This window comes from Geotrypetes seraphini, chromosome 11, assembly GCF_902459505.1.
Source record: "Geotrypetes seraphini chromosome 11, aGeoSer1.1, whole genome shotgun sequence".
NCBI classification, from domain to species: domain Eukaryota; kingdom Metazoa; phylum Chordata; class Amphibia; order Gymnophiona; family Dermophiidae; genus Geotrypetes; species Geotrypetes seraphini.
The window spans coordinates 79,754,862-79,782,607 of record NC_047094.1 but is presented as its reverse complement, the minus strand read 5'-3'; the positions used below and the strand labels follow the sequence as shown (position 1 = coordinate 79,782,607).

Sequence of the window (27,746 nt, the reverse complement as noted above, 5' to 3'; positions counted from 1 at the left end):
CCTTCTGTCCCAGGACAGAAGGACAGACGGATGCAGGGTATAAATGTTATATATATGCAGGGTATAAATGTTATATATATGCAGGGTATAAATGTTATATAGAATAGAATATTTATAGTGAGTCTTCAGTACCTGTCTCAAGAGCGATTACTGAAGTGGTACAAAATAGGTAATGGGAAGAGTGATATAGCGGTTCTAGAAAAGGTTCAAACAAGAGCGACCAAAATAATAAAGGGGTGGAACACCTCTCATATGAGGAAAAACTAAAAAGGTTAGAGCTCTTCAGCTTGGAAAAGAGACGGCTGAGGCGAGATATGATTGAAGTCTACAAAATCCTGAGTTGAGTAGAATGGGTACAAGTGGATCGATTTTTCACTCCATCAAAAATTACAAAGACTAGGGGATACTCGATGAAGTTACAAGGAAATACTTTTAAAACCAATAGGAGGAAATATTTTTTCACTCAGAGGTAGTTAAGCTCTGGAACGTGTTGCCAGAGGTTGTGGTAAGAGTGGATAGCGTAGCTGGTTTTAAGAAGGATTTGGACAATTTCCTGGAGGAAAAGTCCATAGTCTATTATTGAGAAAGACATGGGGGAAGCCACTGCATACCCTGGATTGGTAGCATGAAATGGTACTAGGAATCTGGATTGGCCATCATGAGAATGGGCTGCTGGGCTTGATGGACCATTGGTCTGTCCCTTTTTTTTTTTATACTCTTTATTAAATTTTCCAACTACAATTGTGCATACAAATAATTCATGTACATATAATATTATAAGAAAAGCACAATAAACTTACATATAGTAATAAGCAATTATTTTCCCTCACCCTCCCACCTATTAATCAAGAAAATAAATACCCACAAAAAAACTATCTAAAAATTCCCCAAAACAATTCCAGTAGGAACCCCTCCCTCCTCCCTCCCACCCTGGATATGTATGTTTAAGGTCAGTAAAATAAAGTCAGTTATCATTCCTTACAAAATTTAGTCAACAGCTCACAAACATCCATAAATTTCCTGTATGTTCCCTGCTGTATAACCATTTTAAAAGTATAACAAAGGGATTCCCACCAGAAAGTATAATTTAACTTATCCCAGTTCTTTCAATTCTTCAAAATAAGTTGTATGGCAACCCCTGTCATTACAAAGAGAAGTTTGTTATTCCTAGCAGATATTTGACTTTCAGCTCTCATTAACATACCAAATAGGATGTTCCTATGTTCTTATGGTGGTGGAGGAGGTCCGTTCCACTATTGTTACTTATCTGGAGACTGATATGGGGGAGGTAACAGATGGGGTGTTGTGGAATGCATTGAAGACAGTAGTGAGAGGGGTTCTGATTAATTGGGGAGTGAGGGTTAAGAGACAGTGGGAGCACTACTCCTTATATTTGAGGGAGTGATTGCTCTCTCTTGAATTAGATCATAAACAGATTCTGGATTCCCAGGTATTTGGACAGCTGCAGAAAGTTAGAGGAAAACTCCACCAGCTACAAATAACAGAACTAGAGCACATGAGGGAGAGGCTTAAATTGCAAATCTATGAGCATAGCAATAAAACGAGCACCTGCTTAGCCAGGTATATTAATATTAAACAAGATAAAGCAACTATAACAAGAGTAAAAGATGGGGGGGGGGGGTTAAGTTGCAGTAGGACTTTCTCTGATTACTATCGAGGGTTGTATAGTGCAGCTGGTGGGGTGGACCGAGGTGCAATTGAGAGATTCTTGAATGCATTGCCCTTACCTGATTTGGCTCTGACTAATAGAGAGATCCTTCATGAACCCATATTTTTTAATTAAGTTTTGGGGGTCATTAAAATAGCTAAGAATGGCAAATCCCCAGGCCTGGATGGGTACAAAACTAAATTTTATAAAAGGTTCAGTGGTTTATTGGGTCCTATGTTGGTTAGGGTTGTGAACAGGATACAAGTGGGTAATTTACTACCAGGTACTATAGGTGAGGCAGGCATTACACTCCTTTTGAAGCCTGGGAGGGATCCATTGAATTGTGGGTCTTTCCGACTCATTTCACTTTTGAATGTTGATGCCAAGATTATTGCCAAGTTTCTGGCCCTTCATTTGGGTAAAGTGCTCCCGGGTTTGATACATAAGGATCAATCTGGGTTCATAGAGGAGGCAAGTTAGTGACAACATCAGGAATACCTTTCATTTGATGTGGGGAGTTTGTAGGGGACCTGAGAAAGCTATTTTGATGGCAAGAGACAGCGAGAAAGCTTTCAACAGGGTTTCATGGGAGTTTTTGTGGGCAGTTATGCATAGAATGGGCCTGGGGGTTCCATTTTGTACTTGGGTGCGAGCGCTCTATACATCCACTACAGCATGCTTCCAGATTAATCAGGGGTATACGGATTTCTTCCCTATTGCATGAGCGACCCAGCAGGGGTGTCCTCTATCACCGCTGCTGTTTGCACTTTCCATACAGCCCTTGGCTATTTTAGTTCAGAACCATTTGACCCTACGGGGGATTACAATGGCAGGAACAGATCATTGAATTACCCTATTATCTACCTTTGAGTAATATGGCACTGTTTCCAGATTTAAAATTAATCTTGATAAGACCGAGTTATTGAATCTTACTTTAGGTGAGGGAGAGGTTCAATCCCTTAAGGAGAGGTTTCCCTTTAGATGGGCCCACACTGGGTTGCGCAACCTGGGCATTCATCTCCCCTGAGATCTCACTTGCTTATATTCAGCGAATTATGTCCAAATGATCCGGCAGATTAGAGGAGATTTACAGAAGTGGCATGGTATTTGGCTCTCCTGGTGGAGGAGAATAGCAGTTCTCAAAATGAATGTCTTGCCGAGACTTTTGTTTCTTTTCCAAACGTTGCTTATATCAGTACTGGATAATACTTTCCAGTGGTTGCATGCTGAATTTAAGCAGTTTATATGGCAAAAATGACCACCACGTATTTTGCAAAAAGTAATGTGGGCAGTGAGAGTAGAGGGTGGGAGAGGAGTGCCTAATTTACTCCCAATTTGCGCAGCTTCGAATGCTATTGGAGTGGGAAATGGGAGAACATAAGTGGAGGTACAGATAGAGAAGTTTGGTTGGTCCTGGACAGCTTAAACATAGACTTTGGTCATCACTAGCTGAGAGGCAGTGGCTTCAAGAGACAACTAACCCTTTTTTCTACATCTGATACAGTTATGGGGGAAGAGTGAAAGTGTTGAATCAGAATTTGGTTATATCTTCTTTGACCTCACTGAGAGTAGAACCTCAGTTTCTGGCAGGGTTGACAAATAAGGTTTTTGAGAGGTGGGCACAATTGGGTCTACTTCTGTTCCAAGATATTTACACCCTGGAGGTATAGTGCCATTCTCAACTATGGAATGAATCCCCTATAGGACTGAATCAAGAGTTGTCTCTTGGGATTGTACAATATTTGCCCTTATAAGTGGCACACTAGACTGTTAAGATTGGGCTTAGCAGCAGCCAAATGTTTGATTGCTGGTCACTGGAAAAATACTACTGCGCCTGGACTGGCTGATTAATGTTTGAGATTGCATATGTTGGGGAAAATGGAAACTTTGGTTGCCAAGCAGAGAGGTTATTATGATCAATCGATGGACACTTGGTCCATAATATCTGATAAATTGGAGAAGCTATGGTATGGGTGGCTCATCTGTGCTTCCTGACCCTGGATTCTGACTCTGGATTGGGCGTCATTATCATTACTTACCAATCCTGGGTGCAACAGAGGAGGAGGAAGGCGGGGTTGTGGTGGGAAATGTATAACCTGCTCATTAGCGGGCTTTATGGTTGTTGGTTGTTATGGGAGCTTGGAATTTGATTCATATTCTCAGCTATTTTGATTGTATTGCAGGATTTTGCTAACATAACTAATGTGGGGAGTCTCATTGTATCAACATTTTATGTAATGTATTTTTTGAAAAATTTCAATAAATAATTAAAATACATTTTTTAAAAAGGCATTTCAAAATACTCATTGCTTAAACTGCTCCTGTGTGGTGTAAGAATCTGTCTGATGCTGAAGAATCTCTCCAATGGTACACTTGATGGAAGGCTCGTATTTTTCAGAATAAACACTTTCATAGTTGGATTAGCACTGGAGACTGGATATATCATGTATAGCATCATTCAAGAAGAGGTCTAGTTCCAACTACACATTATTGTCCCCTTTACCGTGTTTCCCAGAAAAATAGACCTAGTGCCTTTTTTTGGCCCAAAATTAAGACAGTGTCTTGTTTTCAGGGTAGGTCTTGTACAATGATCTCTCCCTTCCTCTCCTACATCCAAATTCTTCCTATTTCCTTTCTCTCCCCTACATGTACAACATATTTTCTCCTCTCTCACCCATCCCCTTGTGCAGTATCTTTATATCCCTTACTCCCATTCCTTGTGCAGCAGAACCCTTGCAGCTTCTATCCCTCCCATCCCCCCGCTGACCCTTCTATCTCTCCCCCTCCAACTACGACACCAAAATGCCTTGTAACAAACGGCAACGTTGGCAGCAATCTAGACAGGCTTCATCGACTTGTCGATCATAACTCCCAAGTCTTTTTCCTGGGAGGTCTCTCCAAGTACCGCTCCGGACATCCTGTATTCGTGCATGAGATTTTTGTTACCTACATGCATTACTTTACACTTATCCATGTTGAACCTCATCTGTCAAGTTGATGCCCATTCCTCGAGCCTCATTATGTCACGTTGCAGATCTTCACAATCCTCTTGTGTCTTCACTACTCTGAATAACTTCGTATTGTCCGCAAATTTAATCACCTCATTCGTCGTACCAATGTCCAGATCGTTTATAAAGATGTTGAAGAGCACGGGTCCAAGCACCGAGCCCTGTGGCACCCCGCTGGTGATGCTCTTCCAGTCCGAGTATTGTCCATTTACTCCCACGCTCTGTTTCCTATACTCCAGTCAGTTTTTAATCCACGTGAGTATTTCACCCTCGTTTCCATGACTTGCAATTTTCCAAAGTAGTCGTTCATGCGGAACCTTGTCAAATGCCTTCTGAAAATCCAGATATACAATGTCGACCAGGTTGCCCTTGTCTATCTGTCTGTTTACTCCCTCAAAGAAGTGCAGCAAGTTCGTCACACACGATCTGCCTTTGCTAAAACCGTGCTGACTGGTCCTCATCAGCCCGAGTCCGTCAAGGTGATCAATGATGCGGTCCTTTATCAGCAACTCTACCATCTTTCCCAGTACCGAGGTCAGACTCACCAGTCTGTAGTTTCCTAGATCTCCCCTCGAACCTTCAGAGAGGATATGGTTAGACATACTTCCTGAATGATCTTAGCAACTTTAGATACATTTGTAAAGATCTGGGCTCTTATTTATAACTCAACCTAAACCTGGCAAAATAAAAGAAACACAATAAAACTGAATGGTAGATTGGTGGGCAAAGATCCTCTGTTTATTTAGTTTCAATGTTGTGTTACATACATGTTTGGTTGTTGTTTCTCTTGTAAAATAGCCTAATGTAGACTCTTAACTCCTGAATAATATGTTTGGTTGTGGAAGAAAAGGTAAGAGCCATATAATTAACGGTGCAAATTTGGAAGCTATGAGAATCAGGTGGCAGGTGGATTTTCCTTTGGAAACATGTGCAATAAATTGCAAACAAAAAAAGGCAGTGCAAATCATAGGCAGCTCCCGCACTGCTAGAAGTGTTATGGAGACAGGGGTACCAGGAGAACCGTGGCACACTTGTAGTTGCTACCAGATCTACTGAGGTGGCCCCAGGGCCGGCTTAACCATTGGGTAGACTAGGCAGCTTCTGGGCTGCACTAAAAAGAAGCTGCAGTCAAACCAAAATAATACATCATGAATAACTTAAAGAAATGATAAGAGGCATTTTTATCAACAGAGGATGAACATTTTCAAATAGCCCATTCACTCAGATCATTGTGGGAGGGATGGGGCTGATATGATCATGATTATTAAATTTACTTATTAATTTTTGGGGTTGGAGTAGCTATAGACCTGAGAGTTAATGTGGAGGGGATAGCAGGAGGAAGAAAGACTGGTAATTCTTTGAGGGCACCTAATATCCTTGCACAGGATTTAATTAAGAACACAGGGTCTGGATGTCCCCAACCCCTACTTTGTGGCCCTTTTCTGAAAGTGTCACGTAGTGGCCCTTAGATTGAACTTATGCCATTGAATTCAACTTCTGTGAGTATCTAAAGTCCAGAGATAGTTTTCAAAGAGAAGTAACCACATAGATAAATTCAAGAATTAATTGAAAGGAGTACTTGTGGACTTGGCAGCTACAAATGCTTTTTGAAAAATGACCCCTTTATCTCCCTGTATCTCATTTTAATGGTTTTTTTTTTTTTTTACTTACTGGGTAATTTTTTTGATTGTTGACTTGCAGGTGATGGAGGGAGCCTAAATCCAAGCCTTCTAGCAACTTCAACACCACCACCACTGCCACAGCAGACTGTAAACCGTGCATTTCCCTCCCCATCCTTCCCCACACTACTGCAGAGTCAGCCAGCCCCATCTAATCTGGGAAGCACACCAGCTTATATCTATAGCTTAGTGGAGGGACCCTCCATGCAGGGAGTGGCACCACCACCCTCTCCCATTCTGTTCCAGAACTTTGGTGGCACAGTCTCTTTCCCAGACATCTACGAAGGTGATGTCAAGAAGTGGGAGGAACATTTCCGCACCATCCAGCGTGCTTACAAAGAGTTTGGAAAAGATGCTGACTTTGCTATTCGGGTACTCACAGAAGACTTCACCCTGCCTTTCCCATATGCTTGGCCACCAGAAGACGAGCAATCAGAAAGAGCATCTTTTTACAATGCATCTGACAAGGAGAACTTTGATTTTTTTCTGCATCCAGGCAAGCCAATACCCAGGCTCCTCCAACCATTACATGCAACCACTCAAGCATATTTCAAGAAACGACGGCTGGAGCAGCTAGCACTTAGCTATGCCTCCAGGACTACCTCCCTTGCCAATACCTTGAAGATGGCTCCAGGCTCTACTTCTCAAGAAGTAGTAGGGGGCCCTAAAGTCCCACCACCTGGGTTTGTCCTGCTTGCTGGGGCACCTCCAGTAGCTGTCTCTACCCCTGTTGCTTCATTTCATCTGCAGGAAGGAAAGGAGATCAGAACTGTCCAGCTGCCCTCCAGTCCCACATCCCTACAACAGCATGGAAATGTGACAGAGATGAATTCTGGACACACATGTTAAAATGTTTGAAAATACATACGTTGTACAGATTATAGGTACAAATATTCAATAATTCACTGGTTCTAGCAATCTGTTTCATTCTGAGATTGCCTATTTCTGTATGCGCTCTTCCTTCTGAAGTCAAACTTACTTAGTTACTATAGTGGTTTGACAGGTGTACAGTTCTGGGTCATATTTTTAGTAATGCATAGGCTTTGATATTCAACTGCAGGTTGTTCGGTTATTAAAGATCATAAGATGCATTATCTGGCTATCTTTAACTGGATATTGAAAGACTTATCCAGTTAAATTGCTTACTAAATGAAAGGAGGCAATTTTGCAACTATGTGCACACTTAGGAACCCTGAGGCCACATGCTAGGTGCCTATTCTATAATAGAACCTAGTTGGCTATTTTTTTTTTTTTTTTAATATAAGCGTAACCTGGTGTCTGTGTGCCTAACATCTAGGTGTCCATACTTACACCACAGAGCTGGCATAAGTATGGTACCTAAAAGTGTCAGGGATCTATTTAACTTAGTATTCTGTAATAAGCGGGAGCCCCGCCTATGTCATGCCCATGCTTAGGCCCCCTTTACAAATATACTCAAACTTAACTTAGGCACTCTGCTAGAACTTCAGTGTTCTCCCTAGGGCCTTTTATCTGGGCGCTCCGCCCAGCTAATTTAGATGACCGCCAGGCTATCAACCGATCGTGAATTCTGCTGCTGCCGCCACTGCTCAACATTAAATAAAAACAAAAACAGCTTGGAGATTTCACGCCTTAGCCCTTAGCGAACTTATGCTCCGGGGCTCTAGTGTGCGTGCCGGCTTCCCTTCTCTTCCCTCTTCCCTATGTCTGGGGGGGGGGGGGGGGGGAGGGGAAGAGAAGAGAAGGGAAGCCAGCACGCACATGTTAGAGCCCCGGAGCATGCTTTCGCTACTGGCTAAGGCGGGAGACAGGTCAGTGAAGCTTACAATTTGCTGTTCTTGCTGCCTGGTCCTGCCTACTTTCTGTTTCCGTGAAGGCAGGACCCGGCAGCATTTCTCTAGAACAGGGGTGCCCAATAGGTTGATCGTGATCTACCAGGCCGATCAGCCTTCCTCTCCCCGACGTCAATTCTGCTGTCGGAGAGGAAGTTCTGGCCAGCCAATCACTGCCTGGATGGGCTGGAACATCCTCTCTGACAGCAGAATTGACGTCGGGGAGAAGAATGCTGGTCGGCCCAACACAGGGAAGCAGGGAGAGCTTGCGGCAGCGGCGGCTTTGAGGCCTGTTTCCCAATGGCAGTGGCTTGGGGGAGGGCAGGGAGAAAGAAAAAAGGCAGGCAGGGAGACAGAAGGAAAGAAAAGAAACAGAAAAAAGAAAGGGGGCATGAAGAGAGAAAAAAAGAAAGGGAGGCAGGGAGAGAGGAAGAAAAAGTTGGGAGAGGGAATGAGGTCTGGAGGAGAGGAAGCATACAGGCTGAAAGAAGGGAAGAAAGATTGGATGCACAGTCAAAAGAAGAAAGTGCAACCAGAGACTCATGAAATCACCAGTCAACAAAGGTAGGAAAAATGATTTTATTTTAAAATTTAATGATCAAAATGTGTCTGAATTTATATCTGCTGTCTATATTTTACACTATGGTCCCCTTTTACTAAACCACAATAGCGGTTTTTAGCGCAGGGAGCCTGTGAGCGTCAATAGCAGCGCTGGTCATTCAGCGCAGTTCCCTGCGCTAAAAACTGCTATCATGGTTTAGTAAAAAGGGAGGGGGGTATTTGTCTATTTTTGTATGGTTGTTACTGAGGTGACAGTGCATAGAGTCATTTTCTATGCGTACAGTGTGCTTTGTGGGTTTTTTTTTTAATTTTATTGTTGGTAGATCATTTTGACTTGGTCATTTTAAAAGTAGCTTGCAAGCCCAAAAAGTGTGGGCACCCCTGTTCTAGAACATCGCTCCTTAGTTTTATCAAGTGGTGCAGTGAGGGGCCAGCACTTTACATCTTATCACCTCATTCTTTCTTTTTTCTCCTCATATACAGCACATTTCTTTATTCTAAGCAGCTCTGGCACTAACAGTACTACGGGTGCCTTATGCTACTTTCACTACCACTTGCAGTCATGTTCGGCATTTTATCATGGTTTTGGTTTTTTATTTAGTTTTTCACCAGTATTTTCATTTATTTATTAAAGCAGCCTTTTTTAACAGCCCGATGCCCCTCCCCTATCAGTGTGCATACAATCCACTGCCGATACTTTTTTTGGCGCCTCTTTCAATAGATCAAATATCATAGCCCATTGCTTATGAGTTTATCTCAGTGCAAAGACCTTTTCGGTAAGTTCATTTTACTCTCCCTTTTTTACTTTCCCAAGTGCTGTAGTTTTAATAGAAGCTCATTTGAACAATAATTTAGATCTTTCCCAGGTTTTACTTTTCAACTACCCGGTTGGCTTGTCTTTGAGCTACTATTGGCTTATGTTTTCAAGATACACTCTGTATTATCAGCTGTTCATTTCCCATACGCTTACTTTTGCCCTGTTTAGGTCTATATAGTCTAGGCATACTGTTTGTAACCAGCCATCATTTTAAGTATGTATATGCCCTATTTTAGGGGGGGGGGGGTAAGTTCTTTTAGCATGTTATTTCATTAATTCTGAGTTCGGTATTACAATATGTTGTTCTTGGTTTTTAGTTTACACAGTATTTATTCTTTTCTATGACATGTTTGCATCGCAATTTTACTCAAAAGTATAAATAGGTATCCGTATTTCCATTCAAGTTTCATCACGGTGCTCTGGTTTTGGCTCCAGTATTTATCACTTCCGTCCACCAGGTCTGGCTATCTGTTACCGTTTCATATTTTAAAGACTCACTCGTTATAATTAGCAGTGATCCACACATCTCTTCATAATGGACATGTCCGATTTTAGCATTTGAATCTTAGTACTATGGTTTTGGTCTTTTCTGGTTTCCTTTCTGTAGTCTACTTTTCGTCTGGAGTCTTTTGAGTTTAGAATTACATTTTATGACATATGACATGTCTAAATCGGTCAAGTTATCCATTCTTTTTATTATTTTTTGTCCCCTCAGAAGACGTAAGTGATGTTGGAAGGGATGGACCGGCAGCTGCAGTCATTGCGGAACCTTGCCACAACTCCCTGTGTCTGTCGGCCCACACCCTCTGTCACTTACATCTTCCGGAGGAAGAGGCAACAGAAGCAGTCATCATGGGACCTTGCTGGTTTGGAGGGAGAGAGGAGCATAGAAGGGTGGTGGAGGGAGAAAAAGGGGGTCAGGGTAGTATGGAAGGGTGGTAGAGGGAGAGAAGGGGGCAGATGCTGATGGAATTGGTGTGCAGGGAAAAGAGAGAGACATAAGGGGGAAGGATACTGGATGGAATTGGGTTGGAGGGAAAGAAAGGGGGCAGATGCTGATGGAAGTGGGGGGAAGGGAGAGGAGAGAGTGAAATGACAGACCATGGGGTTGTGGGAGAGGGAAGGGAAGAAGAGAGAGATGCCAGACCATTGGAGGAGGGAAGGGAAGAAGTTGGATGCCAGACTAATAGGGGTGAAGTGAGAGATGGAAGGGGAATACAAGGAGAGAAGATGCCATATAAAAGGGGCAGAGAGAGGGTAGACAGTGGATGAAAGGAAGAGAGTGACAAGACTATGAAGAAAGCAGAAACCAGAGAGGACAATGTAGAAAAAAATTATATTTATTTTTTTTTTTTGCTTTAGGGGAGATGCATCGCTGTTTCTGTGGTGTTGCATTGTATGCAGAGTCCAGCTTCTTGGTGGTTCAATTTAACCTTTGTCTATGTTTTTCTATTTTATTACCACATTCTAGTAAGATATCAATACAATCCAAACAAGGGATGACTACAAGCTACCAGGAATTGGATGAGTCAGTAGTTTAATAGGACAATGCTTATTGTTAGTCTACAGGGAAACCAACTTTATAAAATAACATCTGTCTTGTACCTACTCTGTGTTCTTTCCCCTCCCCCTCTTATAAAACTTTTTAATCCATTACCCAATTTCATTCAGATTTGTGCCACAAAAAGTAGAACTCTGTGAAATCTAGGTCATACATCTTAGTGGTATATCAAATTTTTAAATAAACTTGCTCTCAATGCCCACATTGAACCTGTTAATACTGTAAGCAGAGTTTGGGGGTGAGCACAAAAGGGCAATCCACCCCACTCCTCCCTATTCTCCAACTATTTAATTGGCCTACAAGAGCCATAAAAAAAGAAAATCGGCATCATGTGGATTGTAAGATGGAATTGGCAGCTATACAGGAGCAGGGGCAATTCCAGAGGCACCTAGTGTAGCTGCAGTAGGCCCCCACCATGAGCATACAGGAGTTGAGAGACAAGAACAGAAGTGCCCCATATTGCCTATTCTCAAGTATAGCTGAGCTATACATCTGTCTTGCTTGCACAAGATGCTCCTGCCCATCACTTTGGAAGAGCTCCCACTTTTTGATATACATTTAGAAGTGTCATATATTAAGTTTTGAACAACCTTGAAGACCTATTGCTCTGGTCAAACATTTCCTGGCTAACTCCCTGACCTGCAAGGTTACACGCTGAGCCTTGTAGCATTCTGTTTCCTTCTTGCCTGATCTTCCCCTCCCCCTCCCCAACTCTTGCTTCTTATTATTGTTAAATTCTTCCTTGGAATATGCAGCATTATAACTTGAATGTAGAGTCGGGAGTGGTACCAGAGGACTGGAGAAGGACGGACGTGGACCCTCCCCATAAAGAGGAAGTAAGGAAGAATTATGGAATTACAGGCTGGTAACTGACTTCTGTGGTAAGCAAATTAATGGAAATGCTATTAAAATAGAGAATGGTGAAGTTTCTGGAATTCTGTGGATTACAGGACCGGAGGCAACATGGATTCACTAGAGGTAGGTCTTAGACAAATCTGATCAGTTTCTTTGATTGGCTGACCAGAGAATTGGCTAGAGGAAATGTGCTAGATGTGGTGTATTTAGATTTTAGCAAAGCCTTTGACAGTGTTCCACACAGACATCTAATATATAAACTGAGTGCCCTTGGGATGGGTCCCAAAGTGGCAGGCTGGGTTAAGAACTGGCTGAGTGAAAGGCAATAGAGGGTAGTGATCAATGGAGATCGTTCTGAGTAAAGGGATGTTACCTGTGGTGTACCACAAGATTCTGTTCTTGGGCCTATTCTTTTTAACATTTTTATAAAAGATATTGCTGCAGGGCTGTTGGGTAAGATTTGTCTCTTTGCGGACGATACCAAAATCTGCAATAGCGTAGACACCCAGGATGGTGTGAATAATATGAAGAAAGACCTGGTGAAGGTTGAAGAATGGTCTGAAATTTGGCAGCCATAATTTAATGCTAATATATGCAAGGTCATGCATTTGGGCTGCCGAGGGAACGGTACAGATTAGGGAGCTTAAGTGCACGACAGAAGAGCGGGACTTGGGTGTGATTGTATGTGATGATCTTAAGGTGGCCAAACAGGTTGAAAAGGTGAAGGTGAAAGCTAGAAGGATGCTAGGGTGCATAGGGAGAGGTATGGCCAGTAGGCTAAAGGAGGTATTGATGCCCTGTATAAGACTCTGGTGAGATCTCATTTAGAATATTGTGTATAATTCTGGAGGCCACACCTTCAAAACAGATTTTAAAAGGATGGAGTTGGTCCAGAGGAAGGCTACTAAAATGGTGCGTTGTCTTCATCATAAGACGTATGGGGACAGACTTAAAGATCTCAGTCTGTATACTTTGGAGGAAAGGCGGGAGAGGGGAGATATGATGGATGTTTAAATACCTATGTGGTGTAAATATGCATGAGTTATTTTTCATTTGAAAGGAAGTTCTGGAATGAGAGGGCATAGGATGAAGTTAAGAGGCTCACGAGTAATCTAAGGCAGGTAATCTAAGGAAATACTTTTTTACAGAAAGGGTGGAAGATGCATGGAACAGTCTCCTGGTAGAGGTAGTGGAGACGGAGAATGTGTCTGACTTCAAGAAATCCTAGGATAGGAACGTGGGATTAGAGGATAAAATATGTCCCTGTCTTCGCAAGCTCGGTCCCCATCAAATGAGTTCGGTCCCCACCCCATCTGTTATTATGCCTCTCCCTTCCATCTCTCCTGTCACCACCCCATCCCCATTGGTGTGGCACCCATCTTCTTCCTTCCGCTCCCCGCCATAGTCTTCTTCCCTTCCCTCCCCAGGTGGTTTTTAGCATCTCTCTCCTCCTTTCCTCTCCTCATATCTGGTATCTGTCCTGTCTCCCCAATCCAGCATGTGCCCTTTTTTTTCCATTATCCCCTACTTCCATCCAGTTCTCTTGTGTCTGTTCCACTTGCACCTACCCACTTCCTTCAGCATCTTCTCCCCACTCTCTCTTCCCCATTTCCATCTTCTCCCCCCCTCTCTCTTCCCAATTTTCATCTTCTCCCCCCTCTCTCTCTTCCCCATTTACGTCTTCTCCCTTCTCTTCCCCATTTCTGTCTCCCCTCTCTCTCTCTTTCCCCATTTCCATCTTCTCCCCTCTCTCTCTCTTTCTCTTCCCCATTTCTGTCTTCTGACCTCTCTCTCTCTACCCCCCTTCAGCATCTTTCTTTCCACTTGCCGTGGTCCGAGCCTCTCCCTCCCTCCCTCCGCTAGTGATTTTTAATTTTCTCTCAACAAGCAGCCAGAGCATTGAAATCGTGTGTGGCTGCCGGAAACTTCTTCATGCAATTGGAAACAGGAAGTTACGTCAGAGGAGAACTTTCCGGCAGCCACACATGACTTCAAGGCTCCGGCTGCTTGAGAGAAAATTAAAAATCGCCACAAAGGTGAGGGGAAGGGAGGGAGGGAGATGCCCAGACAGTGGCGATCATTAGGAAGGAGGGAAGGGGCTGCTGGACTGTGGGTTTCCCTCCCTTAACTGTGGAGACAAGGCCATTCACCGCTCCATGAGGTGGTGAATGGCCTTGACCCCGTACCCGCAGTGACCACTTTTTTTCTTCCACAATTTCAGCAGGTAACAGCCACCGTGTCAATCTCTAAGCTTAGAGAGAGAGGAAGTAATAATGGTTACTGTGGATGGGCAGACTGGATGAGCCATTTGGCCTTTATCTGCCATCATGTTTCTGTTTCTATGTAGCCTAAACATCCTTTTTGATTTTCACCTGTTTACTTTATTCCCTTTACCAACATCACTTCTGTAAACTGTTTAGATTTTTATCCTAGATTTGTGTTATATCAAAATTGAAATGTAAATGTGCCATGTCACCAAATTTTGAAGATGCCTTCCAATTCCCAGACCTTGACTTTTCAGGCAGCTGCCAGGAAAGAGGGCTGGTGAAGAGAGCAGAGCCATTGTTTTCTGCTCTGCCCCTTCCCCTCTATATCCAAACTATGGGGAGAAACAGGAGTGGGAAGAGAGATGACTCAACCTACAGCAGTGGGAACAGATATGACTCAGCCTACGGCTGTATGTGCTTGAAAATAACTTGCCTTGATTTGCTACTGAAAAAGGCAGGAGCTAAATCCAGAACTCAGCTAAGGACAGAGGCCTAGATTCTTAAAAAACATGTTAAAAAAACGATGGGCTGCTATTGCAGCCATTCTATCCTAGGGATCCCACTCCTGGTGACAGGTTCCCTTGGCTTAACCCTCTAAGGGATCCCACATGGGCATCCCATTTGCTCTTAAATTCTTGCACGCTGTTTGCCTCGATCACCTGCACCGGGAGCTCGTTCCAAGGATCAACCACTCTCTCGGTGAAGAAATATTTACTGGTGTCGCCAAGAAATTTCCCGCCCCTGAGTTTGAGCGGATGCCCTCTTGTGGCTGAGGGTCCTTTGAGAAAGAGAATCTCTTCTTCCATCTCGATTCGGCCGGTAATATACTTAAACGTCTCGATCATGTCTCCTCTCTCCCTACGGATGGCCACCAGGATGGTCTCGGGGCTCAAGGATCTATCGTACGAGGAAAGGCTGAAAAATTTGCGGCTGTACTCACTCGAGGAACGTAGGGAGAGACCGGCCGTATCGAGATGGAAGAAGAGATTCTTTTTCTCAAAAGACCCTCAGCCACAAGAGGGCATCCGCTCAAACTCAGGGGCGGGAAATTTCATGGCCACACCAGGAAATATTTCTTCACCGAGAGAGTGGTTAATCCTTGGAACGAGCTCCCGGTGCAGGTGATCGAGGCAAACAGCGTGCAAGAATTTAAGAGCAAATGGGATGCCCATGTGGGATCCCTTAGATGGTTAAGCCAAGGGAACCTGTCACCAGGAGTGGGATCCCTAGGATAGTAGACTTGGGGATGGGTTAGTAGAGTGGGCAGACCTGATGGGCTATGGCCCTTATCTGCCGTCATCTTCTATGTTTCTATTCTGATAGCGAATTTAAAAAAGCGAGCCATTCTGTAAAAAACGCTCATATAAATGAGGTTGGTGGAGAGTAGCAAAGACTCGCTAAATTTGCATGTGCCCATCGCTGGTGATAGTGACAGGCACATGAATAGAGAAAACACACACACAAAAACCCCTAACCCCTGCCTCCCACCCCCTCCCCATACCTTTAATTAGATGGCTGACCAGAGAGATGCCTATTCCCTCTGGCCAGCCTCTTTCAAAATGGGCCTTTCCCTCGTCGGTGCATCCGGGGATGCACCGGGGAGGGGCCAGGGGCTCTGATCGGCCCAGGTTGTTTAAGCCCTTCCCATAGTATGCACTTTGAGGGGAAGGCCCATTTTGGGGCCAGCTGGCCAGAAGAAGCATGCATCCCTCCGGTCAGCCATTTAATTAAAGGTATGGGGGAAAGGGGGGTCAGAGGTGGGGAGGAGGGGTATTGTGATGCAGTGTGAGAGAATGCGCATCTCTCCCGCTGCAGTGGGGGGTGTTGTATGGCAGCGGGCGAGAATGGGCATCTCTCCCGCTGCTGGAAGGGGGTTTTGCTTGGCAGCAGGAGAGAGTGGCATCTCTCCCTCTGCCACACAACACTCCCCCTGCAACGGGAGAGATGCCACTCTCTCCTGCTGCCAAGAAAACCCCTCCCCCAGGAGCGGGAGAGATGCCCATTCTCTCTCGCTGTCACACAACACCCACCCTGCAGTGGGAAAGAATAAGCTGCTGTGGGGGGGGGGGGGTCACTTCTCAAAATGGCTTTTTTAATAGTCTCCGACTCTGCCAGGCCCGGGTTTTAAACAATGCCGAGTTTTGTCGTCAAAAGCCAATGCCGCTTTTGGAGAATGCCTCAGAGATTTTTAAGAATCCACCGGAGTGCTCATTTTAATGTTGAAGAGTCAATTTGCATGTCAGTGTAAGAGACTGCTAGAAACAGAGATAAGCCATTTTGATAGTCCGCTGCTAAAATGCTTGAGGGCTAAACCATCGCAAAACATTAAAAAACCGCATTAAAAAACAACAGGCTGCTATTGCAGCCATTCTGGTAGCGAATTAAAAAAAGCGAGCCATTCTCCAAAAAACACTCATGTATATGAGGTTTGTGGAGAGTAGCGAAGACTCGCTAAATTTGCATGTGCCCATCGCTGCTGATAGCAAAGGGCAAATGCGCAGAAAAAAACACAAAAAGAAAAACATAACAGCGGGAGAGATGTTCAGTCTCTCCCGCTGCCAACCAACCTCTCCCCCCACCAAAGCGGGAGAGATGTGTGGCAGGGGGAGAAAATGGGCATCTCTCCTGTTGCTAGGGGGGAGTCGCTTCTCAAAAAAGATTTTCTAGCAGCCTCCGACATTGCCATGCTGTGGTTTTAAACAGTACTGAGTTTTGTCACCAAAAGCCGATGCTAATCTTGGGAGAATGGCTTGGCAATTTTTAAGAATCCACCGGAGTGCTCATTTTAATGTTGAAGAGCCCATTTGCATGTCAGTGTAGGAGACTGCTAGAAACCTTGCTAAAAACAGAGATAAGCCGTTTTTATAACAGTGGTCAACAACAAAAAAGTTTTTCTTTGCTACTGAGAACTTAAGAAGTGTTCTTAGTTAATTTAATGACGCTGATTTCAGGTCTATAATTGAAATTCAGCTAGTACGTCAGATTTCTGAGATACACATTACTGATTTTTTAGACAGTTTGCCATATCGGCACAATATTTCTAGTATGAACTGTGTCCCACCAAACTTGAGTTAAGGAGTTTATTCTGAAAACAAACACAAAGACAATAAGGAGGCATGTTACAGCATATATCCCCTCTTAACTCACACAAAAGTGTTGTCAGCATGTTCAGAAATGTTTGAGGTACTTGCTTTTACGCTTGTACTGTAAATCTGTCTCTCTTAGCAAGAACCAACAATAGTCTCCCATCATAATGGGATTGAACTTTCCATCACCTTAATTAAATCTTTCCCCATGCTCATCGCGGACATCACCAAGATTTGGTGGGAAGAAGTCAAGGTGAGAATGTAAGAAAGGCATTTTAAGTGACATTCTGGCACCCATTAGTTGATAATGCTGCCAGTATGTTCTCCACAAGCTCAACATAATTCTGTGATCTGTGAGTACCAAGAAAATTCTGAACAACCAGCACAAATGCTTCCCATGCTGCTGATTCAGCTGGGTTCAGCTTCTATTTGAATGCATCATCAAGGATCAGTTCACGGATTTTGGGTCCAACAAAAACACCTCCTTTGATTTTGGCTTCACTTTTCTCAAAACCAAACATACTTCTTAGGTGCTGAAATGCATCACCATTTCTGGCCATAACTTGACAAAATTTTTCAGCAGACCCAGTTTTAGGTGAAGTGCTGGAAGATAGATTTTCTCATGATGTACTAATGGCAGGGGCTTCACATTGTATCTGCCAGGTACGGATTCATCTCGGTTTGGCCATTGTTTCTGCCTGTAGTGATAGGCATCATCATGATTGTTCCAAAGACACAAGAAGCACATGTATTTGGTGTACCCCAGTTGCAGACCCAGGAGTGACACAACTTTGAGATCACCACAGAGGTTCCACCGGTGATCTGCAGAGCATGTGAGTTTTAAAAGTGTCTCCATCGACTCGTACGTTTCCTTCAACCCAACTGCATGAGAAACAGGAACAGATGGCTTCTGGTTTCCATTGTGTAAAAGTACCACTTTAAGGCTTGCTTTGCTAGAATCATTTGGTAAAAGGAACCCAGGATGGTGTGATGATCACCAGAGCAGGATTAATTCGTTGAGGGCCCCTAGGCACACAAGTACACTGGGCCCCCCTGCCCCACCCCACCATGTGTCCAGGCGGAAACAAGAAGCTGCATCAGAGGGAAGCTTTGGGCAAGCAGCACCGCTTGCACAATTACAGTTCCTGTTGCCTTTCTTACCCGCGTTGCTTGCTTGTCTTACTTTCCATCGATGGAGGGGGGGGGGGCTGTGTTGCCGATCAGGGTGGGGCCCGAGTTGCCGATCAATGCCAATCGATTTTTGCCGTTTGGAAAAAACAATGTTGATGCCCTCCTTCATCGGGCCCCCCTGACCATTTCGGGCCCTTGGCCTATTGGTTAATCCTGCCCTGATGATCACAGAAAAATTATATTTTGTCCTGCCTTAAAAGATTCTATTGCATCAGCCTTAAATTCAACAATTCTACTTTCTCCTTTGACAGTGCCAAATATCTAACCAAATCATTAAGATTTCTTGAGTTAGCAGGTGAGGTTGTTTTTCATCTACTTCTACATTCTAAGCGTTTGACAATTTAAAAAAAAATTAAAATGGGGAACAATTAACAAACTTATTAGTGACATGACATTATTTACATGAAAACAACAGGATGGTAGGGAGAAATACAATTTTAAAGGAAGAGAGTACAAAAGTAACAGTCTGAGAGATTTGTTGGTTCATGCCACACAATGGGTACAGTGAAAGGCATCTTCTTCCGTTTCCGATTCTGCCACTGTGTTAATCCGGAATAGCAGACAGTGTAGCACATATGAGGTGCCCACACTTTATCTTGGTCGCCAACTTTACAGCCAAAATAATGCTTGTATGCACTTTGAAGTCTGCTGGACAGATTTTTTCGCTGATCTTGTGTAGTAAATTGTCCACAGACATAACAGAAATTATCAGGATGGTTAACACAACCTCGTCTGCTCATAATAATTATAATATCTTAGACAAAAACATAAAATTCATAGGAAGAAAATAAAAATTCATAGGTAGAAAAAGCAGCACAATCACTTTTTAGTATAAACTTTCAAATTACTGGTATGTGATCGATGAGCTGTCCTAAAATGCAATATTGTGTTACAGAAACAGTAAAATATAGACGCTTCACGGAAGTGTTATTGACGAAAATGATATAAACAGAAACTGATGCATAACTTAAAAAACAGGATGTGATAGACAAAAACTATTTTCAGATTTAGAGTCAGCATGTGGACTTTGTTAAGGTACAGGTGACAGAACTCCAGTAGCAAAATGCTTGTTGACCAGTGTAATCTGCCGCTAAAATGCTTGCAGGCTAAATCATTAGAAAATACTTTCGCTAAACTCAACACAAATTATCTCTCCCTATACACTTGAAGGAATATGCATGCGATGGACAACCATGGTCCTTGAGACCCACAATCCAGTTGGATTTTCAAGAATTCCACAATGAATATGTATGAAATCTATTTGCATATAAAGGAAGAACAGTGCACGCAAATCAGTATCATGCATATTCATTGTGGAAACCCTGAAAACCCAACTGGATTATGGCCTTCGAAGGCCATGGTCGCCAACCCCTGGTAGATGCATAATGAGGAGGGGGTGAGCAGCTCAAGCACAGAGCTGGTATCTATTTGCTCTGCTTATTTAGGGTAGGGAGGAGATTAAAAGTGATAAGGTCATTCCTGGAGGGGTGAAGGGAAGAAGAAAGAATAGGTGAACAGTAAGGAGGGAGGAAGACATGAGAAGATGGAAAAGAGAAATTTGATATCAATTTATTCCCTCTCCTTTCCCCACCATGCTTACCAATTAGAATCTTAGAGTGGCCACAGCTCAGCACTTTCCAGTTATGTCAATCCAGTCTGCAGCAATAGCTCAGATTTTGAAGCGCCTCAATGGACCTCCAGATGGTGGAGCCATCCTCCCTTCTAACAGTAGGCCTGTGATCTTGCATATGCTCACAGCTCCTCTGGTAGTCCCTTCCCTTCTTCACAGCAGTTTCCTTTGTGGCAGTCCCTTACCCTCTTCACAGCAGTTTCCTTTGTGGAAGCGGGAGTAGAATTATTGCAGGACCTCTGAGTGCACAGCTGTTCCCATTGCTGCCATAGACTAGGCAGAAGAGACAGGAGGAGGGTGTGTGTGCAAAAGGGGAAAATGTGGGCAAGGGCACTCTAGAGAACCATATTTCCTCCTCTCTAGTGCCTAGGACCCCACCACCATGCTGAGAAGCTTGTGAGCACCAAATCAGGTTCTAGATGGAAGGTAGAAAGAAAGGATAAGAAGTGAAAGAAAGGATGAGATGGAAGAAAAAGATGACCAAGAGTGCAAGGTAGAAAAAGAGATGACATTCTCTCTTCTATCCCCCTCCCTCATCATTCTTATCCAATTGAATGCTGGAATTTAGACAGGCCTGGATAAAAGTCCCCTTGTTAATACAGGATAGGTTCTTACCTTTGCTAATCTTCTTGTAAATCCACCCTTTATTCCGGGACCAGTGGGTTTATGCATCCTTTGCTGCCAGGCACTGTAGAAAGCCTCAGATGATTGAAGTCTTAACTCCTCCCTCTGCTAGCATATCCTGGAGCATGCCCCTTGGACACCAGTCAGTCTTCAAGCAGCCAGGAACATCTACAGAAGATAATAAATGAGAGAGAGAGGGAAAATGGTATCTCCCCGCCAAACAAATCAATTCTGCTCATATTAACATATGCAAACAGCAACAATGAAAGCTAGAAAACAGGTTATGAAACATTAGAAACCTGAACGATAAAAACAGTGCTATAGAGAGACACAACCTGCAATGTCAGAAGGGGGTGCTAAACCAGGGACCCCCTCTCCTAAATTTAGTGCTAGATCCAGTCAGATGGCACTCTTATAAAGGCTAGTCTGAAACTTAAATCCAGTTTACCAGTACTTCAAGGTAAGGAATCAGCGAATCAGGCATACATAGGGTAGTTTCCCAGAATAAAGGGAGGATTTACAAGACAGAAGATTAGAAAAGGTAAGAAGAACCTAATCTTTTGTTCTTGTACAATCACCCTTTATTCCGGGACCAGTGGGACGTAACAGAGTAGTCCCGAAAACATCAGGATGGGACTGATGAGCTTGCTGCCAGCACTGAGGCACCAAAAGCAGCATCCTGCTTGGCCGCCACATCAAGCCTGCAAAACTTGGTAAAAGTGTGTAAGGAGGACCAAGTAGCAGCCCTGCAAATCTAATCCGGAGACACCAACGAAGACTTGACCCAGGAGGAAGAAATCCCTCTGGAAGAATGAGCCCGCAACCCAAGGGGGGAGTTTCTTTCTTGCCGCTACATAAGCTGTAGAAATGGCCGCTCTAATCCATCTCAAAATGGTAGCCTTAGAGGTAGGCTTGCCCTTGCGGGCAGGACCCACCAGGACAAACAGGAGGTCTGAGACACGAAACTCGATGGTGACCTCCAAATACCTCAGCAAAAGCTTGTTCACATCTAGGAACCGCAGCACCCTGTCCTGGGCTTTTGAACCGGAAGGAACAAACGCCAGAAGACGAACTTCTTGATTCACATGGAAGACCAAAACCACTTTCAGAAGGAAGGAACCATATGCAAGAGCACCGCGGCATCTGTAATACACAAGAAAAGATCCCGTCAAGAAAGAGCTTGAAGTTCCAAAACTCTCCAAGCTGACGTGACAGCCACAATGAAGACTCTCTTGATAGTGAGATCCATCAAGGATGCCTGCTATAGAGGATCATAAGACGGGCGAGCCAGGGAGTGGAGAACCAGATTCTCTTGACAGGATATGGGAAGGAATAGTTTGTTCTGTCCTGTGTGAAAGCAGACCCCCCAGGTACTCCAAAAACCTGGGTGGACTCCAAGTATTAGAGGTAGAATGATATATCTTCTCAGTGGCCGGATCTCCCACGGTGAGAGCCGCCTTTTGTGCCTCAGACTTAGAGTGCTTGGAATACTTATGAGGCTTTTCTCCGGAACTGCACTTGCATTTCACCAATAAGCTACCAGCGCTCTCTCAAGAGTCTCCAGATGCGATTTTCACAGAAATTGGGGTAGAAGGCTCAAAGAGGGCACCATATCTGTGCAAACTTCGCCCCCCTTGTGGGTCACAGCGCAAGTGGAACACGACTGCACATCAAACAGCCATCCGCCGCAAACGAGGCATGAATCCATCCCATCCCAACCTGGGGAGGCCTCAACGCCCTAATCATGCAATTTGACATGAGCTCTGCCTTTGACTTGGACCACGGGAAACTATTACAATGCCTAGACACAATTGGAATCAGAGGAGAGGTATTAAACTGGTTTCGAAGTTTCCTTATATCACGCACCTACCAAGTCCGTTTTAATTACGATCTCTCTGATATATGGAGCAATCCATCTGGCGTGCCACAGGGATCATCATTATCCCCTTTGCTCTTCAATGTTTACATGTCCTCATTGGGTTCGCAATTGTCCCAGCTGGGGATAAAACTATTTAGCTACGCTGATGACTTCACGATAATTATCTCATTCACTACCTCTGTCTCAGATGTCACTCCCAAAGCAACAGAAGTATTAAATCGGATGGAGCAATGGATGACTGAATTCAGACTAAAGCTAAACTCAGAGAAAACAAGTTTTTTCATAGCATCACCACGTCCACTTGACACTAAAGCATCATTGTGCATCAATAACCTTAGTTATCCCATTCAACCCACTATGAAGATATTGGGAGTAACACTGGACCAGAGCCTGACCTTGAAAACCAGGTAGACTCCCTGATTAGAAAGATCTTTCTCACCCTCTGGAAGCTTTGGTCCATCAGATCTTACTTCGATGTCTCATCATTTAGAATTCTGGTACAATCCCTCATACTGAGTCAACTCGATTATTGTAACATCACCTACTTGGCACTCTCCCAGAAGAACATGCGGCGATTGCAACTGATACAAAATGCAGCGGTTAGGCTACTTTGTGGACTGAAGAAGTTTGATCACGTGACACCTTCCTATCGACTTCTACACTGGCTGCCGATGGAGGCACATGTGAAATTCAAGTTTGGTTGTTTTTGCTTCAAGGTACTTTACGGCTTAGCCCCTAAATATATAACTGACCTTTTTTCCTTCACAACCAACAGATTTAGAACCTCACATCTGAACTTTGTTTCTCCACCGGTTAGAGGTTGTAAATTTAAAAGTCATCACCAACATCTCTTCTCACATCAAGCAGCATTATGGGGTAAAGATCTAGAACTGCTCGTGCCTACTACTTATAGGGAATTCAGGAAGCGCCTAAAAACACATCTGTTCCTGAAATACTTAGGTAACCGACCTATACAACCTTAGTCCTCAACAAATGATCTCTAGTACTGTTAATCACTAATTTTGAACTTTGTTTATTCCACTCAACCTGTAACCTCTTTAATCATTGTAACCCGCATAGAACTTCACAGTCCTGCGGTATATAAACTGTTATTATTATTATCTCTGAAGTTTGGAGCAAAAACGAAGCTCCTAACTATAAAAAAATATAGTTTTATTCAAATTGGGGAAAAATCCAAGATGGCCACCACAGGTGCTGATTTTGCAATAAAATGGCCCATGAAAGGAATAGGAATCCCTAGAAAACAGCAATTTGGGGATTTTAGAGATGGGGAGAGGTAGAGCATGCAGGGAAATCATCCAAAAACCCATTTTTAAGACTCCCCCAAAATCGCTAAAACAGGCTGTCAGTCTGTTACTCACTGTTCCATTGTACTGAATGGCAGAAAATGCAGGCAATGCTGGAGCAGCAGCATGTAGGGAGATCTAAAGCCTCAGGAAGCTGGAAAGCTGGATTTCAAGTCTTCTGACTGCCCCACCGGTCCGACTATCACGGGCGGTGATCTCCGCCACCCTCCACCTGGTGGGGGTTATAGTCTGGCTCCGATCCTGGTCGTACCTCCATGGAACCGCTCAGCCTGCGCTATACCCACTAGCGGATGAACCTGTAGTAAGCTAGCTCCCGATCCTTGATCTGACCTGCAGGTTGTCCAGGGGGCTTACTGCAGCACAGGGACCCCCCCAAAAAAAGACGTTCTCCAACAGTCTGCGATCTCCCGCCGCAAGGATGTCCCTGCAGGAAATCACTTACAATGAAAGGAAATAGTAATTTATCCCTTTTCTCTTCTGCTCTCTCAGCACAGGATCTGGCAAATTATTTTTTAAATAAAATTATTACTATACGTAACACCATAATCCCCACAAATTTAGTATCCCCAACTACGCCATTAGACAATTTCCACTCTATCTCTTTCAGCACTTTTTCTAATTTTAATGTACCATCTTTACTAGAAATAGACAAAACAATGCACTCCATCAATAACTCAGGAATTCTAGGGCATTCTCTACCACCTTTCTTAATTTAAAAATATTTTTTTGTCTTTGCCCCGTTCATTCAATCCACAATTGGCAATAGTCTCTCATCAGATACAATGCCAACTCACTGGAAATTAGCAAAAATAAGACCTATTCTCAAACTTACTTCTGGAAATATAGATGATTGTAATAACTATCACCCTATAGCCAATATTCCCTATCTTGCCAAACTAACAGAAAAGATTGTCTTTAATCAATGAATACCATTCCTCGAGCAAACAAATGCACTCCATCCCAGCCAAACAGGTTTTAGACCACATTACTCAACTGAGCTATCTCACTTGGGCTTAGTTACAGTAGTCAGAAGTCAGAAATTATTTGGATCAAAGAAAATTGTTTTTCCTGATTTCATTTGATTTAAAGGCAGCCTTCGACACAATTGAACATACACTTCTTTTAAATCGTCTTGAAATATTAGGAATTTCCGGAGTCGCTCTCAAATGGTTCAACTCTTACCTTTCCGATAGACAATATCAAGTTCACTTCCACAACTCAGTTATCTAGATACTCAAAAGCACTTCAAATTTCAAGAGATCATAGCTACTCTATCACAACTCACAAGAGTCCATTCTCTCGCCTATGTTATTTAACTTGTTTCTTGCACCATTATTAACTGTCGCCCAATCTGTAGGATTCATGGTTTATGCCTACGCAGATGACATTCAACTAATCCACCCAGTCCAGAACAATGATCATGCCGAAATCCGGAATTAAATCTTGTGTCTGACTGGCTCTGTCAAAATCTTCTCTCTCTTAATATATCAAAAACCAAATGTATGCTTTTTTCTCAGGAACAATATAAAACTCTTGTCTCCCCGATATGCATTTCTTCAATCCCAATCGAATTTGTACCGAATATCAAAATTCTAGGAGTGATCCTGGACAACACGCTATCTTTTAAATCTCAGATCAGTTCTGTGGTACAAAGCTAAAAACAATTAGATCTTTCAAATCACTACTTAACCCAAATTCAATTAATATTCTTATCCATTCTTTAGTAATTTCAACTTTAGATTATTGTAATTCACTTTATCAGGGCATCACTCAAAAGGAGATCAGGAGATTACAGGTCATCCAGAACACTGCTATAAAAATCATTTTTAACGCTAAAAAATTTGACCATGTAACACCACTCCTCAGAAAAGCTCACTGGCTACCCATTTCACATAGGATTACTTTCAAAATACTTCTTCTTACTTTTAAAGTTCAATCTAATCACATTCCATCTTTTATAGATAGGATATTAATCCCATATGATCCACACAGAACGCTACGTTCTTCCCAATACCTTTTAGCAGTCCCTTCAGTACACCAACTGTTTTATGATACATCGCGGAAAACTATCTTCTCTGTGACCACTCCCACACTGTGGAATACTTTACCTCTGACCTTGAGACAGGAAAAGAATCTCAATAACTTTAAATCTAATCTTAAAACATTTCTTTTCAGAGATGCTTTTAAGATTTATACTTAATTTTTTAATTAAAAATCTCAGACATCAGGCCTTACATTAATGATTCCTTTTGGACCTTTTGTTTTTTTATCTCCCCTTTCTTTTATTTTATGCAATGTATCCTTCCCCATTTGCCCATCTGTATCATGATGTGTTTGTAAGGTAATTGTCAATTTGTTCCCTTTATTTTATTTTTTAAAAATCTTTTTAAAACTTTGTATTAATTGGAAACTGCTTTGACTATAAAAGAGGTATATCAAGATTTAAACAAACTTGAAACCTCCATAGCAAAAGGGCAAACCCATGAAGAAAATATTTAAAAAACCCCTGAAAACTAGCAAAAGAAACACGAGCAGAAGAGAAGTTCCTACAGGTTTGCTTGTAGAAAGCAACACTGGTGTCCAAGGGGCTTGCTCCAGGATATACTAGCAGAGGGAAGAGTTAAGACTTCAATCCTCTGAAGCTTCCTACAGTGCCTGGCGGCAAAGGATGCATAAACCCACTGGTCCCAGAATAAAGGGGGATTATACAAGAACTCTTATTTTCCAGATATGCTTTATGTCAGGGGTCGGTCCTTGAGGGCCACAATCCAGTCAGGTTTTCAGGATTTTCCCAATAAATATGCATGAGATCTATTTGCATGCACTGCTTTCATTGTATGTTAATAGATCTCATGCATATTCACTGGGGAAATCCTAAAAACCCGACAGGATTGCGGCCCTCGAGAACTGACATTTGACACCCCTGCTTTATGTACAAAGATATTTACAAAACATGTCTAGTAAACATATTAAATATTCCATATTTGAGATGACTGTAGCACCAGTAAAACTGCTTTATAAGGATATAGTCTGAATGAAGCTATACCAGCTTGTAAAATTCAAGCACTTTAGGTGTAGAAAATCCTTAGTGCAAATGTTCCCACACTCAGAATGGTTATAGGAAACAGGCAAACAAGGTTTCTTCCAGGGGCACCAAGCACTTTGGAGCCAATTAATCTATACACATGAAAGTCTAAAAGAGGAGGATGCCAAATATTGCCCTCACCTTGTGCACCACTTTCTCCAGTGACTATATTGCTTTGGAAATATATGGGTATCTGTGTTATATGGTGATATATTGTGTATGTTGCTGTGGTGATATATGCACACTTGTGTCAGTGCACTGAAAACCAACCAAAAAGAACTAGCTAATCTAATCTGTCAAGTAGAAACAAAAAATTATTCCATTATTCTACTTTGTCTTCACAGAAAGGATGATGAGTTTGTGGAATGGCCTCCCAGTATAGGTGGCAGAGACGAAAACGATACCTGAATTTAAGAAAGCCTGAGACAAGTACATGGGATTTCTAAGGGAGAGGAAGGGATAGTAGATGGCATGGATGGGCAGACTGGTTAGGCTATATAGTCTTTATCTGCCTTCATTCTCTGTTTTTATGTTAATATCAATGGCCTTTTCAAGTTTTCCCTGTGTGTTTTTGCTATTGCTTGTTTGTTTTGTTTAAAATGGACATCTAGACCAGAGCTTCTCAATCCACTCCTTGGAGCACACCTAGCCATTCAGGTTTTCAGGATAGCCACAATGAATATGCAAGTGACAGA

General features: G+C 43.0%; 1 protein-coding gene across 3 annotated transcripts in view; it reads right to left on the bottom strand.

Moving 5' to 3' along the window:
- LOC117345742 (tyrosine-protein phosphatase non-receptor type substrate 1-like) overlaps positions 1–27,746 on the bottom strand; it is a 118,332-nt gene that overhangs the window by 66,431 nt on the left and 24,155 nt on the right. The window contains exon 2 of one of the 3 annotated variants that reach the window (XM_033914832.1): positions 20,751–20,927. The exons of 1 other annotated variant lie outside the window; for it this stretch is intronic. The gene's annotated coding sequence lies outside the window, so the exon portion shown is untranslated. Of the gene's footprint in view, positions 1–6,973; positions 7,155–20,750; positions 20,928–27,746 lie in introns of all 3 variants that reach the window. One more of the 3 variants, XM_033914833.1, reaches the window with a different exon arrangement.